This window comes from Pseudophryne corroboree, chromosome 1 (genome assembly GCF_028390025.1).
Source record: "Pseudophryne corroboree isolate aPseCor3 chromosome 1, aPseCor3.hap2, whole genome shotgun sequence".
Lineage (NCBI taxonomy): Eukaryota > Metazoa > Chordata > Amphibia > Anura > Myobatrachidae > Pseudophryne > Pseudophryne corroboree.
The window spans coordinates 966,033,506-966,050,658 of NC_086444.1; the positions used below are offsets into that span (position 1 = coordinate 966,033,506).

Consider the following 17,153-nt stretch of genomic DNA (forward strand, 5'->3'; position numbering starts at 1 on the left):
TCATCATTATTACTATTATTGGAGCTTAAGTCCCATGTATGCTTTCATAAAACATTTGTAACAGGCCAGTATACTGGTTCTTTCATGCGAAAGGCTTATATCCACCACAGAAAGCCAACTTTCTTTCCAATTTAGACAGTGTTCTTTTCACATTAGCACTTAATAGAACTTGCTAACACTAGAATTACCTTTGTGCCAACATTTATTCTGCATGCTATGAGCAACAGATGGGCCAGCTAAACGTTATGTTCCTGTGGCTGATGATATGGGGTACAGAAGGTATTAGTTGCTTCCACCCTTAGAGCAGCAGATGCTCCGATAGATTACATCTTGGTATTAAGTAATAGACCACAAAACATGTAGAGATCTAGATTATATGTTATTTACAGTAATGGATAATTTAAGACAACCTAAAATCAATAAATAAACTGAAAAAATTAAACATTCTATAGTTGTAACTAGTATAGCGTCATTAAATGTTCTAATGCAAGATGATAGTTCATAAGCAAAGTCCATTAAGAGCAACAGAATCAAAAGGTATGCAGTCACAATGTCACCCTTCAAAATGTTGATAGCTGAATGTCTACAATGATGATGTCAATATGGTCAAAATGACAACATTATTAAAGTTGATACTGTACATGTAAAATATCCACAATGACAGAATGTCAACATTGTAAACGTTGACACTATCATAATGTCATTGCCATAAGGTCAATTTCCAGGAGGCTAGAGTTAACACTAGGGTTGGGGTAAGTATTAGAAGAAAACATTCATGTCGACATGATGAATGTAGACATAGGGGTATATTCAATTATAGTCGGATCCATTCCGACATGTATTTGTCGGAATGGATCCGACAACCCCTATTCAATCCCATCTAAAATTTGACTTTTTCAAGTCGAATTTAGATGGAACCCAGAGGAGGAGAGGGGGGAGAGCTGCGGGGGGACAGCCGGCGGGCATACAGGGAGATCAGCGCTACGGAGTAGCAATGCAGCAGGATGTCGCTCAGCCACCCGACCTCATGGCAGCTTCCACCCGGCTCCAGCAGCGTGCTGGAGCCGGGTAGAAGCTGCCGTGAGGTCGGGCGGGTGAGTGACATCCAGCTGCAGCGCTACTGTAGCGCTGATCTCCCTGTATGTTCGCCGGCTTTCCCCCCGTCACCCTGCGGCTCCCTCCCCTTCCCTCCTCTGGGTCCGCATCTCAATCCGACATCATGTCGGACTGAGATGGTCGAAAAGGGGGCCAAAACCTGTCGGATTTGTCCGTTTTCGACAAAAACACGTGGATCGGCAGCTATTCCGCCGATCCACGTTCTTTTCGAAAAGTCAAATTTATCGACTTGTCGAAAAATGTAACAAAATATTATATAGGTCGAATCAGGATTCGACCTTAAAAAGTCGAAAACTGCCGTCTTTTCGATAGATGGCAGTTTACGACTTCAATTGAATATACCCCATAGTGACCATCAAACATATCTACTACACCCAATCATACAATAGGGAAACTTCAATATCTGTGAATGTCCTCTACCAATTTGTATTCAATGGTAATTTAACAATAATTATTCAACTCTTTCTGTTATATGCATATTACTTAATTACCCCTCTTTACACTTTTGCCATGCACTTTTTTTGTTTTTATTTTGAATGCCATTTCTTTCTTATTGTTCAATGGGGGTCATTCCAAGTTGATCGCTTGCTGCTGATTTTCGCAGCGCAGCGTTCAGATAAAAAAACGGCAAAACTGCACATGCGCCGCAATGCGCATGCGCGTCGTACAGGTACAAAGAGCATTGCTGCTGTGCACTGGATCTAGCGAAGATTCCATTTGCACAGCCGATCGCACGGAGATTGACAGGAAGAGGGTGTATATGGGTGTCAACTGACCGTTTTCTGGGAGTGTTTGAGAAAACGCAGGCGTGTCCAGGCGTTTGCAGGGTGGGTATCTGACATAAATTCCGGGACCTTCGTCACTGCAATCATTGCACAGAATAAGTAACTACAGGGCTGGTCTTGTTTTGCACAAAATGTTTTTGTACCGCTTGGCTGCACAGGCGTTCGCACTCTTGCAAAGTGAAAATACACTCCCCCGTGGGTGGCGACTATGTGTTTGCACGGCTGCTAAAAGTAGCTAGCGAGCGATCAACTCAGAATGACCCCCAATGTTCAACGTTTGTTTCATGCACAAAATTATTAAAATACTGTATAAAAATACCTTCAAGCTATGTATATAAGGTGTATATGAAACCTAAATGCATTTTGTGTTTAGACTTACTGTAGGTCCCATCCCCAAGCTCTCATTATGTTATGCAAATCTTCCAAAATACAGAAAAATCTGAGATCCAAAAATTTTTGGGTCCCAGACAATCTATTTTGTAGAATTATTTGTTCTAAACAAATTTACGTTTTTGACATAATCTGGAAATGTATTTAAAATAGACTTAAGAGAGCTTCAGGAATATTAAAATTCTTTGAAATCGTGATACAGTATATGCTTTATCTGTTTCTTTTCAATAAACCTTTGTTTGGTTTGTTTTGGAGGCTCATGCTGAATTTCTCATTTGGTGTTAGAAGCAGATAATACATTGTTCAGGTATGTGGAAGCTAAAGAACATATCTTTATATTACAGAAAATCATAATAGCTGCTTCAGTTGCATCCACACACTTCTTGTAAATTGGCATTTTCTAGTTTCCTGTCTTCTTTACCTTATTTTAACATTATTACCAATGTAGCAACACCCCTACACATATACAGTACAACAGTTTTAGCATTTAGAATAACCTGGTTATGAGTTCCCAAGTATCGAGCTTGTTAAGAGATTAGAACCCTAACCCTTGTGTTAAACCAAACATGCAAAAGGAGCGTAGCAATATCATTTTTCCATCTATATTTGCCTCAGTGAGGGCACACATGTCAGTGAGAGTACTCATTGCCATGCAGAATGTTGAGTTGTTCTTTCAACACCTCCCTGAGAGAATCCTCTGCCATCTTTGAGGAGGAGTTTAGCCCTAGCTCTACTCTGCTCCATAAACAGTGTACTGCGGCTCTATGTACAGTACAATATGTCAGTACATAAGCCATCAATCTCTTCCTCAGCAGCACTACTCCCGTGATTCTCTTGGATAAGCAGCCTTTGTATTCCCATCCCTGACTGTGGTTTGGGCTCAGGTTGCGGTATTTTTCAAATGATATAGACAAGCTCTTCAGTTACTGAATAATCTAATTCAATGTCAATGTTACTTGTTTTTCTCTGTTTCTGATTAAGCTTGTTGCTGAGTCTGAACTTTCAAGGACAGAGACTCTTTGTCAATCATCACACTAGTGGTAATAGCTACCTTTACTGGGGTCATGGTGCATAATTCTGTATCTTCTTCGCTGTCACTGTAGTCAACCAGAATACACTTCATTGCATGAGCTTCTCATTTACTATGATTTTCTTTCAAACCATATACATAGACAATGAAAGGAATTCAACTGGATTATCGCCAGGAATTAGTGCCTAGAGCTATTCACTTGGCCTCATTGTAAACCCGCGACTAGAGGATCTCTGCTTGCACCCTCTTGAGGTGTGAGCAGAAATCCAAGTAAACTTTTGCCAAAATGCTAGTTGCGGGCTTACCGCATGTACTAACATCATCATGTGCCCGGCACTTAAGTGGAAAATGACATTTACCATAACTAAACCCATGGCATTTGGAGCGGTAAACTGTATCTCCCAACTTAAATGCCGGACGCAATGCAGACAATTGAATAGCTCTGGTACACTCATTCCTGGTTTTACTGGCAGTTCTTTATATAAGTAGACCACTCTGTTGGGTCCTATATATTATTAGTGTCTTACACCTTGTGTAATAAAAGTCCAGTTACACTACTCAACAAATTTTCTGCATCTGGCATGTGATTGTGTGTTTTTGCCTAATGTAGGAATACCAAATTCAGTGGAAAAACTGGATTGTTTCTGTCATGTCACATTTATTAAATACACACAAATAACAAAAGTGGTAATAGCTATATCTGAAAAAAGTAAGATAGGTGAAAATTTTAATTAATCTCTATAGAATTGAAATATTCTCATCGTATTCATTTATAAAATACAGGGTGCTTCAATGGCTATTGGCCCCAAGGCTTTTCTTACAACTTTTAAGTAACTGACATAATTTACTGAACTTTGGGGGTCATTCCGAGTTGTTCGCTCGGTAAAATTCTTCGCATCGCAGCGTTTTTCCGCTTAGTGCGCATGCGCAATGTTCGCACTGCGACTGCGCCAAGTAAATTTGCTATGCAGTTAGGAATTTTACTCACGGCTTTTTCATCGTTCTGGTGATCGTAATGTGATTGACAGGAAGTGGATGTTTCTGGGTGGAAACTGACCGTTTTATGGGAGTGTGTGAAAAAACGCTACTGTTTCTGGGAAAAACGCGGGAGTGGCCGGAGAAACGGAGGAGTGTCTGGGCGAACGCTGGGTGTGTTTGTGACGTCAAACCAGGAACGACAAGCACTGAACTGATCGCAGATGCCGAGTAAGTCTGGAGCTATTCAGAAACTGCTAAGAGAGGTGTAATCGCAATATTGCGAATACGTCATTCGCAATTTTAAGAAGCTAAGATTCACTCCCAGTAGGCGGCGGCTTAGCGTGAGTAAATCTGCTAAAAGCAGCTTGCGAGCGAACAACTCGGAATGACCCCCTTTGACACAGACTTACCTTGGGCTATGAGAAACATGAGGAAGTCATAGCAAGTGTTAAAAGTGTTTGCCATTAGCATCCAGATAAGCTTGAATGAGCCGCTCCATGTTATGGAAGGTTTTAAGTTAACAAACATATCGGGAGGCACAGTCTCAATTTCTCGCTGAATGTTTTCTCTCAGTACCATGAGAGTCCATGGCTTGTTGTGGCACACTTTCCTTTTAACATGTCCCATAGGAAGAAATCCAGTGCTGTAAGGTCAGGATTCTGACCTCCAAACTGCTCAATAAATTGTCTCTGGCATGCCTTTATTGACTCAGGTTTCCAGTACGTCTGGACAATAAATACTCATTGTTCAACTGTGTACCTGTTCATATTGTCACGTAACACATAGACACAATGAATATGAACATACAGTATACAACACCACTGTCAGAAGCAGGAACACCTACTGACTTGAGAAGGGAGCCACACCAACTGCCTCCCCAAACACTTCCAAACATCGCCAGCTGGTACTCACTGGAAGTAGGTGAGTCCTCTATTTGAATTTTGGACTGTGCTGCAGTCCCACCTCTGGAGCTGCCAATGCTTGCTATGACTTCCTCATGTTTCTAATAGACCAAGGTATGTCCATGTCAATTGTCACTAAATTATGTCAATTAATTTAAAAGTTATGAGAAAAACCTTTGGGCTAATAGCAAGTGGAAACAGCCTGTACCTATAACATCACAGACATGCTTAAAAACTGCAGAAACTTAACTTCAGAAACTCTTAATAATCCAGTCCCACCTCTGGAGCTGCCAATGCTTGCTATGACTTCCTCATATTTCTCATAGACTAAGGTATGTCCATGTCAATTTTCACTAAATTACATCAATTAGTTTCAAAGTTATAAGAGAAACCTTGGGGCTAATAGCAAGTGAAAAACCCTGTACAGGTTGAGTATCCCATATCCAAATATTCTGATATACGGACTTTTTTGAGTGATAGTGAGATAGTGAAACCTTTGTTTTTTGATGGCTCAATGTACACAAACTTTGTTTAATACACAAAGTTATTAAACATATTGTATTAAATGACCTTCAGGCTGTGTGTATAATGTGTATATGAAACATAAATGAATTGTGTGAATGTACACACACTTTGTTTAATGCACAAAGTTATACAAAATATTGGCTAAAATTACCTTCAGGCTGTGTGTATAAGGTGTATATGAAACATAAATATATTCTGTGCTTAGATTTAGGTCCTATCACCATGATACAGTATCTCATTATGGTATGCAATTATTCCAAAATACGGAATAATCCCATATCCAAAATACCTCTGGTCCCAAGCATTTTGGATAAGGGATACTCAACCTGTACTTATGACATCATAGAAATGCTTAAAAACTTCAGAAACTAAACTTCAGAAACTCATAATAATCCAAATTAGCTGTAATATAATTGTTAATAGATAAAATATAAAGTCACTCTTCTTTAGGGAAATAGGATCTTACTGGTCTCTCTAAAAAGGAACCAGTAATGCTCCATTGTCAGAATGTCTTGGTGAAAACATTCCCCCTGTTCATCACTTACACTACTTAGGCTGTCAGGGAAAAAGTCTAGATAAGAATGTAAAAAGTGAATTTTAAATGACATTCTACATCCCATGTTCTTGTAGTTGTCCAATAGTTAATTCATGATGGACAGGTACTTGGCCTCTTTTCTGTTCCTTAAGAAACCAAGCACAGCAGTCTTGATGGAGAACCAAGCAGCAGACTAATTTTTCAGCAATTTAGCGTTAAATATTTCATTCGTAAGCAGTTTCCTTATTTGGGGGCCAACAAATATGCTTTCATGAGATTCTTCATTAGGCCCAACTTAATGTGAAGCAGAGATAAAATGACTTTAAGCGACTCAACCAATGGAGTGTACTTGACCTTTTCTCTCCAGCTACACAGATTTCTCTCTCCGGCCACTTCTTTATGATATAGTGGGACAGTAGCTAGAAAACAATGTGGTATCCAGTGCTAAGAGGGCGTTCTGCCCTAGGACAAGCACATGGAAGAGAATGAGGAAGATGAGAAGGGGAATTCTGATGACAACGAGGATGAGGCGTCTGGGCAGTATGTGCACCCCATAGCACAGACAGAAGGTATTCTAGCCAAGTACTTACTGTGATTAAGGACCTGATTCAAGGTTGGATACAAACGAAGACGGATTCACAGTTCCTGATTATTAATAGACTGCACATGAATCAAATAAGCACGACGCGTGCGCAACAGTATTTTAAGCATGAAATAACGAAAATGTGCCCTTTACAGTTTCAGACGCAAGTGATTAACAGAAAGCGTCCGTTTGTGGGTGGTAACTTGGCATTTACAGTGGGTGTCTGGAAAGAAAAGGACTGTCAGCAGCGTTTTATGGGAATGCCATAAGCCATAAAAGGTCTATGGAGAAGCAGTCTACAGACAGGGTCAGAGCTACACAGCATAGGGTGAATCCATCGTGGTGCCAATACTTGCCGCATAGCGCAAGAAACAGTGATATATGCAACATTACATCTACAGATGCAGCTCAGGAATGGACATTTTTAAATGGCAGCTCGGGGAGTGGTTATCTGAGCGCAGCAGTGCGATCCCATCGACTATTGCACTCAACCTTTAATTGGGCACTAAATACTTTAATTTTCAAATGTTATATTTTTCCAGAATATCTAAAAAAACTGACATGATATCCAATTTCTGATAGTGTATTTGGATTCTACACACAAAATTACCTGGAACTTTATATATATCATGTCAGATGCAAAATGGCTGTTGAGTAGTGTTATCTGCACATGGGGCCAGATTCTGAGTCGTACACAAGTCTGAATGTGGCTGCATCTTATGATTTTTTGGTCAAATTGTTCATGTGTCGCAGCCGCTCTTTCTCCTCAATGGTTGAACGGGTGTTACTGGGTGGCAATGGGGTGATCATACATAAGAGAAAAGTTCCATGTGACCTATTGTATTTTGAGTCCTGCACATGCGCAGTGGACGCCATATTCAGCTGCATCTTCTGCAGCAAGAATGGGGTAGGTGTAAGTTCCATTACTAGTGGGAGGGCTGCGGCAGTGTGATTGCAAAGATGCGTATGACCCAGTATGACGTGCGACTCAAAATTAGACCCATATATTTTGGCAACCTGACAAACTTGCTGCATACTTGAGAAAGATATTTCTGTGATAAATCATCCTTTCTGTACAGTAGGTGAATCATTACTGCTTAAGGTGGGCATATTCACTACAATTATCTGGCAGATCCACCAGATATCAGCTGATCTGCCAGATACTGTGATTGTACTCTCTATTGCCGTGACCAGTCAGTCGGTTTGGCATGCTGAAATAGTCCAACAAGCATGACTGATTCAATCAGTGCTGGCCAGATATCCTGCTTATTGTACAGTGTGTGGTCTTTACTGACATACTGACAGCTGCCTACATACTGCCCTTCTGTCTCTCACCATGATAGCTAGAGCATCGGCATCCCTCCGTCTGTCCTCCCTCCTGCCTATCTGCCCAGCTGGTACCTGTTATTGCTGCTGGTGTGCAGGGGCCTGTGACAGCACCCTGTTGCCCCCCTCCAACCACGGTGCAGGTGGGCTGAGGTGGCGAGCCTGGCTAGACACTGCTTTCTCTTCCCCCACGCTGTCCTGCAGTGGGAAGTTAGGGCACTGGGTGAAAGATGAATTGGGAGTCTGAGTAGACAAGCCGGGCTCCCATTCTGGTAATAGGGGCATTCAATTGTGCCAGGAAGCTGGTGGCCGATACAGATCCCCAGTCTCAGAAGGGGCAGGTCTTGATGGACATCTTAAAGCTGCAGTGCTAGGCTTACTCCAGGTGGGCTCTGGAGCCAGCTCTGCAGCTGCTGAGAGAAAAGGACCTATAATTGTTAGAGGCACCTGTATAGGTGTGTAGTGTGGACACATATTGTTTGATAATATATAGGATAGGGTGCATGAAATAATCTGATAAGAGTCCCCCTCCTTTATCACTGTTATGCAGGTTAAACATCAGAAGATATGTTGTCCAATCCCGGAGATTGAGCGGCATATTGTACACATTGTCTTATGTGTACTCATGATTGCATGCTCCAATCCGCTGACTTTGGGATTGTCCCAACTGCTGTTCTGCACAGCAGATGTGAAGAACCAGCAGGCGGCGGCATGCTGCTGAATGCAGCCTATGAATGATATATTGCACTGTTGCATGATTTATCATTCTATGTGTACAGGTGACCAATAAATGATTATATTGGTTGGCCACGATACACATTGATGTGTGCCCGGCCTTACTATTATTTGGGGGGACCATGCATGGCCGTAACTAAGTGTGTTGCTCAACAGAGTGTGTGGGTGGCAGCGGTAATATAGGAAGATAATTCGAGCTGCAGAGTTGAAAACAGACCAGAGTGGAGCGAGATGGGAGAGTGGGAGGCCAGTGAGGAGAATGTTGCAATAGTCGAGCCGTGAGATAACCAGCAAGTGGATAATACGTTTAGTTGCACTCTGGGAGAGGAATGGTCTGATCCGAGCGATGTTCCAAGCTGGAACCGACAAGATTGAGCCAGAAACTGAACGTGGGTGGTGAAGGAGAGGGAGGAGTCAAGAGTGATGCCCAAGCAGCAGAGTTGGGGAACAGGGAGAATGATAGTGTTGTCAACAGTGACAGAGATATTAGGTAGAGTGGAGACCCTGGATGTGGGAAAGATGATGAGTTCGGTTTTGTCCATGTTGAGTTTCAGGGAGCGCTCAGACATCCAGGAGGCGATGGCGGAAAGGCAGCTGGATACCCGAGAGAGTACAGAGAGAAAGAGGTCAGGAGAAGAGAGGTACAGTTGCGTATCATGAGCGCACCCAGGGAAGAGGTGTACAGGGAAAAGAGAAGGGAGCCCAGGACAGAGCCCTGTGGGACACCGACAGGGGAGGATGGAAGGGGGTATGGTGGAGATGGAGGCAGACACTGAGAAGGAGCGGTTATTGAGGTAAGAGGTGAACCAAGCAAGGACAGTGCTGAAGAGGCTAATGGTCTGGAGGGTGTGAAGGAGAAGAGGATGATCCACAGTGTCAAAGGCAGTACAGAGGTCCAGTAGGATGAGCAGAGAGAAGTGACCCCTGGATTTGGTCAAAAGCAAGTCACTTCCTGACTTCATTACATTACATGCACAGTGGGCGCATTTGAACTTAGTTACACTTATCAATATTTGCAGTGTGATATGGGCATGGTATCAGTGCCCAATATTGCATTGCAATATGCAATTATACTGCTGGAATATATGAAAGAACACACACAGGGACCCCTGTGTATGCGTAGTTCGCTGACCACACATGCACGGCAACCATTACTGGGTAGGGGTTTAGATGAACCCTCGCCCAGTCATTTCTGCAAACTGTAGCCCATAGTAGTACAATTTCAGTACTTCCTGTGTAATTGTGTTGCCCTGCCCATTATTTCATTTATAAAAAAAAACCTGTGAATGGAATAAATCTGCAGACATTCAAACACCTAGTATATTTCATCATCTGCTCATTAGCTACTATATATCTATATATCTTCCACATACGTAGGTCATGCTTGTTGGTGATTTGTATGTCAGCTTATTCAATTAAGTGATTCTTCTTTTAGCTAGAGAGTGACTTCCTTTTGTGATGACGCAGGTGTCACCCTTGAATGGCACAACATTGACTTGCATTGTGAGTTTCTTACCTGACAGTTGCGTTCTAAACCAACTACATAAACTACATTATATACTGGCAACCTTATGGGGAGTGTATGGGAGATTTGGGAGTGAAGGTTATGTTCCCAGATTCCTTTTGAAAATATAGACTGTCCATTAGCTATAGTATAGTAAATGTAAATGTTTATACCAAACCCTTGAAACTACAGGTCACAGCAAGCCTCTCCTGCATGCTGGTACTTGGAAGACCATAAGCATTAGCATGCGGGACGTTAATAGGCCCACTGGTACCTGTGGTTCCACCTGTAAAAGAAATATTACAATAAAGACAAGACACACACACACACACACACACACACACACACACACACACACACACACACACACCGTGATAGTACAACTTTCATGCACACTCACACTTAAATATATACACACACTTAGATATACTTACCAACTGTCCCACGGAGCCCCTCTGTCCCCTTGTTAAGTAGAAATCCATAGGTGATCTGTAAAAAAAAAATTATACTCACCTATATATTGTGTAGATCGGTCCTCTTCTGTCCATGTAGGCATCCACAGGGCTAAAAATAACAAACCACACCTAACCCCAACCATAACAGACTAGTAGAAGTGTATGTTTTCACATACACTTCTACTACACAAATGCAGGCCCTCCATGTGACTAATGTCACTAGAGGGACCCGCCAGCCAATCAGGAGCCGCTGCTATAGCAACAGCTTCCTGGCTGGCTTTGCACTCCCAGGGCTCAGCCTATCACTGTTAGCCCATAGGAGTTAATAGAGATGCTCTGCTCAATACATTCCTATGATGGGAACCGCTAAAATAAGATTTTACTCACCGGTAAATCTATTTCTCGTAGTCCGTAGTGGATGCTGGGACTCCGTAAGGACCATGGGGAATAGCGGCTCTGCAGGAATGAGACTGGGCACAACTAAAGATAGCTTTAGGACTACCTGGTGTGCACTGGCTCCTCCCACTATGACCCTCCTCCAGACCTCAGTTAGGATACTGTGCCCGGAAGAGCTGACACAATAAGGAAGGATTTTGAATCCCGGGTAAGACTCATACCAGCCACACCAATCACACCGTATAACTCGTGATACTATACCCAGTTAACAGTATGAAATATAACTGAGCCTCTCAACAGATGGCTCAACAATAACCCTTTAGTTAGGCAATAACTATATACAAGTATTGCAGACAATCCGCACTTGGGATGGGCGCCCAGCATCCACTACGGACTACGAGAAATAGATTCACCGGTGAGTAAAATCTTATTTTCTCTGATGTCCTAAGTGGATGCTGGGACTCCGTAAGGACCATGGGGATTATACCAAAGCTCCCAAACGGGCGGGAGAGTGCGGATGACTCAGCACCGAATGAGCAAACTCTAGGTCCTCCTCAGCCAGGGTATCAAACTTGTAGACTTTTGCAAAAATGTTTGAACCCGACCAAGTAACCGCTCGGCAAATTTGTAAAGCCGAGACCCCTTGGGCAGCCGCCCAAGAAGAGCCCACTTTCCTCGTGGAATGGGCTTTTACAGATTAGGGTGCGGCAGTCCAGCCGCAGAATGTGCAAGTTGAATCGTGCTACAGATCCAGCGAGCAATAGTCTGCTTAGAAGCAGGAGCACCCAGCTTGTTGGGTGCATACAGGATAAATAGCGAGTCAGTTTTCCTGACTCCAGCCGTCCTGGAAACATATATTTTTCAGGGCCCTGACTACGTCCAGTAACTTGGAATCCTCCAAGTCCCAAGTAGCCGCAGGCACCACAATAGGTTGGTTCACATGAAAAACTGATACCACCTTAGGAAGGAATTGGGAACGAGTCCTCAATTCCGCCTTATCCATATAAAAAAATCAGATAAGGGCTTTTGCTTGACAAAGCCGCCAATTCTGATACACGCCTGGCCGACGCCAAGGCCAACAGCATGACCACTTTCCACGTGAGGTATTTTAGCTCCACGGATTTAAGTGGCTCAACCCAATGCGACTTCAGGAAATCCAACACCACGTTGAGATCCCACGGTGCCACTGGAGGCACAAACGGGGGTTGACCATGCAGCACTCCCTTAACAAAAGTCTGAACTTCAGGCAGTGAAGCCAGTTCTATTTTGGAAGAAAATCGATAGAGCCGAAATCTGGACCTTAATGGAACCCAATTTTAGGCCCTTAGTCACCCCTGACTGAAGGAAGTGCAGAAATCGACCTAGCTGAAATTCCTCCGTTGGGGCCTTCCTGGCCTCACAGCACGCAATATATTTCCGCCATATGCGGTGATAATGGTTTGCGTTCACTTCTTTCCTAGCTTTAATTAGCGTAGGGATAACTTCCTCCGGAATGCCCTTTTCCTTCAGGATCCGGCGTTCAACCGCCATGCCGTCAAACGCAGCCACGGTACGTCTTGGAACAGACAGGCCCCCTGCTGCAGCAGGTCCTGTCTGAGCGGCAGAGGCCATGGGTCCTCTGAGATCATTTCTTGGAGTTCTGGGTACCAAGCTCTTCTTGGCCAATCCGGAACAATGAGTATAGTTCTTACTCCTCTCCTTCTTATTATTCTCATTACCCTGGGTATGAGAGGCAGAGAAGGGAACACATACACCGACTGGTACACCCACGGTGTTACCAGAGCGTCCACAGCTATCGCCTGAGGGTCCCTTGACCTGGCGCAATATCTTTTTAGCTTTTTGTTGAGGCGGGACGCCATCATGTCCACCTGTGGCCTTTCCCAACGGTGTACAATCATTTTGAAGACTTCTGGATGAAGTCCCCACTCTCCCGGGTGGAGGTCGTGTCTGCTGAGAAAGTCTGCTTCCCAGTTGTCCACTCCAGGAATGAACACTGCTGACAGTGCTAACACATGATTTTCCGCCCATCGGAGAATCCTTGTGGCTTCTGCCATCGCCATCCTGCTTCTTGTGCCGCCCTGTCGGTTTACATGAGCGACCGCCGTGATGTTGTCTGACTGGATCAGCACCGGCCGGTGTTGAAGCAGGGGTCTAGCCTGACTTAGGGCATTGTGAATGGCCCTTAGTTCCAGAATATTTATGTGTAGGGAAGTCTCCTGACTTTTCCATAGTCCTTGAAAGTTTCTTCCCTGTGTGACTGCCCCCCAGCCTCGAAGGCTGGCATCCGTGGTCACCAGGACCCAGTCCTGTATGCCGAATCTGCGGCCCTCTCGAAGATGAACACTCTGCAGCCACCACAACAGCGACACCCTGGCCCTTGGAGACAGGGTTATCCGCCGATGCATCTGAAGATGCGACCCGGACCACTTGTCCAACAGATCCCACTGGAAGATCCTTGCATGGAACCTGTCGAATGGAATTTCTTCGTAAGAAGCTACCATCTTTCCCAGGGCTCGCGTGCATTGATGCACCGACACCTGTATTTGTATTAGGAGGTCTCTGACTAGAGATGACAACTCCTTGGCCTTCTCCTCCGGGAGAAACCCTTTTTCCTGTTCTGTGTCCAGAACCATACCCAGGAACAGTAGACGCGTCGTAGGAACCAGCTGCGACTTTGGAATATTCAGAATCCAGCCGTGCTGTTGTAGCACTTCCCGAGATAGTGCTACTCCGACGAACAACTGCTCCCTGGACCTCGTCTTTATAAGGAGATCGTCCAAGTACGGGATAATTATTTCGGCCATTACCTTGGTAAATACCCTCGGTGCCGGGGACAGACCAACGGCAACGTCTGGAATTGGTAATGACAATCCTGTACCACAATTTTGAGGTACTCCTGGTGAGGAGGGTAAATAGGGACATGCAGGTAAGCATCCTTGATGTCCAGTGATACCATGAAATTCTCCAGGCTTACAATAATCGCCCTGAGCGATTCCATTTTGAACTTGAACCTTCGTATATAAGTGTTCAAGGATTTCAATTTTAGAATGGGTCTCACCGAACCGTCTGGTTTCGGTACCCCAAACATTTTGGAATAGCAACCCCAGCCTTGTTGAAGGAGGGGTACCTTGATTTCACCTGCTGGAAGTACAGCTTGTGAATTGCCGCCAGTACTACCTCCCTTTCTCCGAGGGCAGCAGGCAAGGCTGATGTGAGGTAACGGCGAGGGGGAGTAGCCTCGAACTCCAGCTTGTATCCCTGTGATACTACTTGCAGAACCTAGGGATCCACCTGTGGGCAAGCCCACTGGTCCCTGAAGTTCCCGAGACGCGCCCCCACCGCACTTGTCTCCACCTGTGGAGCCCCAGCGTCATGCGGTGGACTCAGAGGAAGCGGGGGAAGATTTTTGATCCTGGGAACTGGCTGTCTGGTGCAGCTTTTTCCTTCTTCCCTTGTCTCTGTGCAGAAAGGAAGCACCTTTGACCCGCTTGCTTTTCTGAAGCCGAAAGGACTGTACCTGAAAATACGGTTCTTTCTTAGGCTGTGAGGAAACCTGAGGTAAAAATTTTTCTTCCCAGCTGTTGCTGTGGATACGAGGTCCCAGAGACCATTCCCAAACAATTCCTCACCCTTATAAGGCAGAATCTCCATGTGCCTTTTAAAGTCAGCATCACCTGTTCACTGCCGGGTCTCTAATACCCTCCTGGCAGAATGGACATTGCCTTAATTCTGGATGCCAGCCGGCAAATATCCCTCTGTGCATCCCTCATATATAAGACGACATCTTTAATATGCTCTATGTTAGCAAAATATTATCTCTGTCTAGGGTATTAATATTATCTGACAGGGTATCAGACCACGCTGCAGCAGCACTATTCATGCTGAGGCAATTGCAGGTCTCAGTATAGTACCTGAGTGTGTATATACAGACTTCAGGATCGCCTCCTGCTTTTTATCAGCAGGCTCCTTCAAAGTGGCCGTATCCTAAGACGGCAGTGCCACCTTTTTTGACAAACGTGTGAGCGCCTTATCCACCCTAGGGGATATCTCCCAACGTGACCTATCCTCTGGCTGGAAAGGGTACGCCATCAGTAACTTTTTAGAAATTACCAGTTTCTTATCGGGGGAACCCACGCTTCTTTACACACTTCATTCACTCATCTGATGGGGGAACAAAACACTGGCTGCTTTTTCTCCACAAACATAAAACCCCTTTTATGTGGTACTTGGGTTCATGTCAGAAATGTGTAACACATTTTTCATTGCCGAGATCATGCAACAGATGTTCCTAGTGGATTGTGTATATGTCTCAATCTCGTCGACACTGGAGTCAGACTCCGTGTCGACATCTGTGTCTGCCATCTGAGGTAACGGGCATTTTTTGAGCACCTGATGGCCTTTGAGACGCCTGGGCAGGCGCGGGCTGAGAAGCCGGCTGTCCCACAGCTGTTACGTCATCTAGCCTTTTATGTAAGGAGTTGACATTGTCGGTTAATACCTTCCACCTATCCATCCACTCTGATGTCGGCCCCACAGGGGGCGACATCCCATTTATCGGCCTCTGCTCCGCCTCCACGTAACCTTCCTCATCCAACATGTCGGCACAGCCGTACCGACACACCGCATACACACAGGGAATGCTCTGACTGAGGACAGGACCCCACAAAGTCCTTTGGGGAGACAGAGAGAGAGTATGCCAGCACACACCAGAGCGCTATATAATGCAGGGATTAACACTATAACTGAGTGATTTTCCCCCCAATAGCTGCTTGTATACACATATTGCGCCTAAATTTAGTGCCCCCCCCCCTCTCTTTTTAACCCTTTGAGCCTTAAAACTACAGGGGAGAGCCTGGGGACCTGTCTTCCAGCTGCACAGTGAAGAAAAAATGGCGCCAGTGTGCTGAGGGAGATAGCCCCGCCCCTTTTTCGGCTGACTTTTCTCCCGCTTTTTTCATGGATTCTGGCAGGAGTATTTATCACATATATAGCCTCTGGGACTATATATTGTGATTTTTTTGCCAGCCAAGGTATTCATATTGCTGCTCAGGGCGCCCCCCCCCAGCGCCCTGCACCCATCAGTGACCGGAGTGTGAGGTGTGCATGAGGAGCAATGGCGCACAGCTGCAGTGCTGTGCGCTACCTTGTTGAAGACCGAAGTCTTCTGCCGCCGATTTCCAGGACCATCTTCATGCTTCTGGCTCTGTAAGGGGGACGGCGGCGCGGCTCCGGGACCGAACAATCGAGGTCGGGTCCTGTGTTCGATCCCTCTGGAGCTAATGGTGTCCAGTAGCCTAAGAAGCCCAAACTGTCTCCAGTCAGGTAGGTTCGCTTCTTCTCCCCTTAGTCCCTCATAGCAGTGAGTCTGTTGCCAGCAGATCTCCCCTCATAGTGGGAGGAGCCAGTGCACACCAGGTAGTCCTAAAGCTTTCTTTAGTTGTGCCCAGTCTCCTGCGGAGCCGCTATTCCCCATGGTCCTTACGGAGTACCAGCATCCACTTAGGACGTCAGAAAAATTGGAGAAATCACAAGGGTCAACCCAAATTGACTTTGTGGTTTCCCCCTTGAGAATATGAATTCTTGGTAAATTCCCCTGTTGTATGAGGTGCTTGTGAAAATCCACCCATGTTTGATCAATGGTCTATTGATTTGTATTTGTGTTGTTGATCGTGAAAGTGAATACGAATTGATTAAACTCTGCCGTGATTGCTGTTGAGAAAATTACAGAGGTGCATTTTCGGATGAAAATGCAAACTCGAATAAACACAGGAGCTTAGTAAATTTTCACCACTATTTTTGCTATCACTCTGTTTGTTGCTTAGCATTATCAGTAAGTATATGAATAAACATAATTATAACAACTGGAGATACATTAAAAAATAGGTGTGTTTAC

General features: G+C 44.7%; 1 protein-coding gene across 5 annotated transcripts in view; it reads right to left on the bottom strand.

The window, feature by feature from the left end:
• GRIA2 (glutamate ionotropic receptor AMPA type subunit 2) overlaps positions 1-17,153 on the bottom strand; it is a 325,307-nt gene that overhangs the window by 6,773 nt on the left and 301,381 nt on the right. The gene's annotated exons all lie outside the window — the stretch shown is intronic.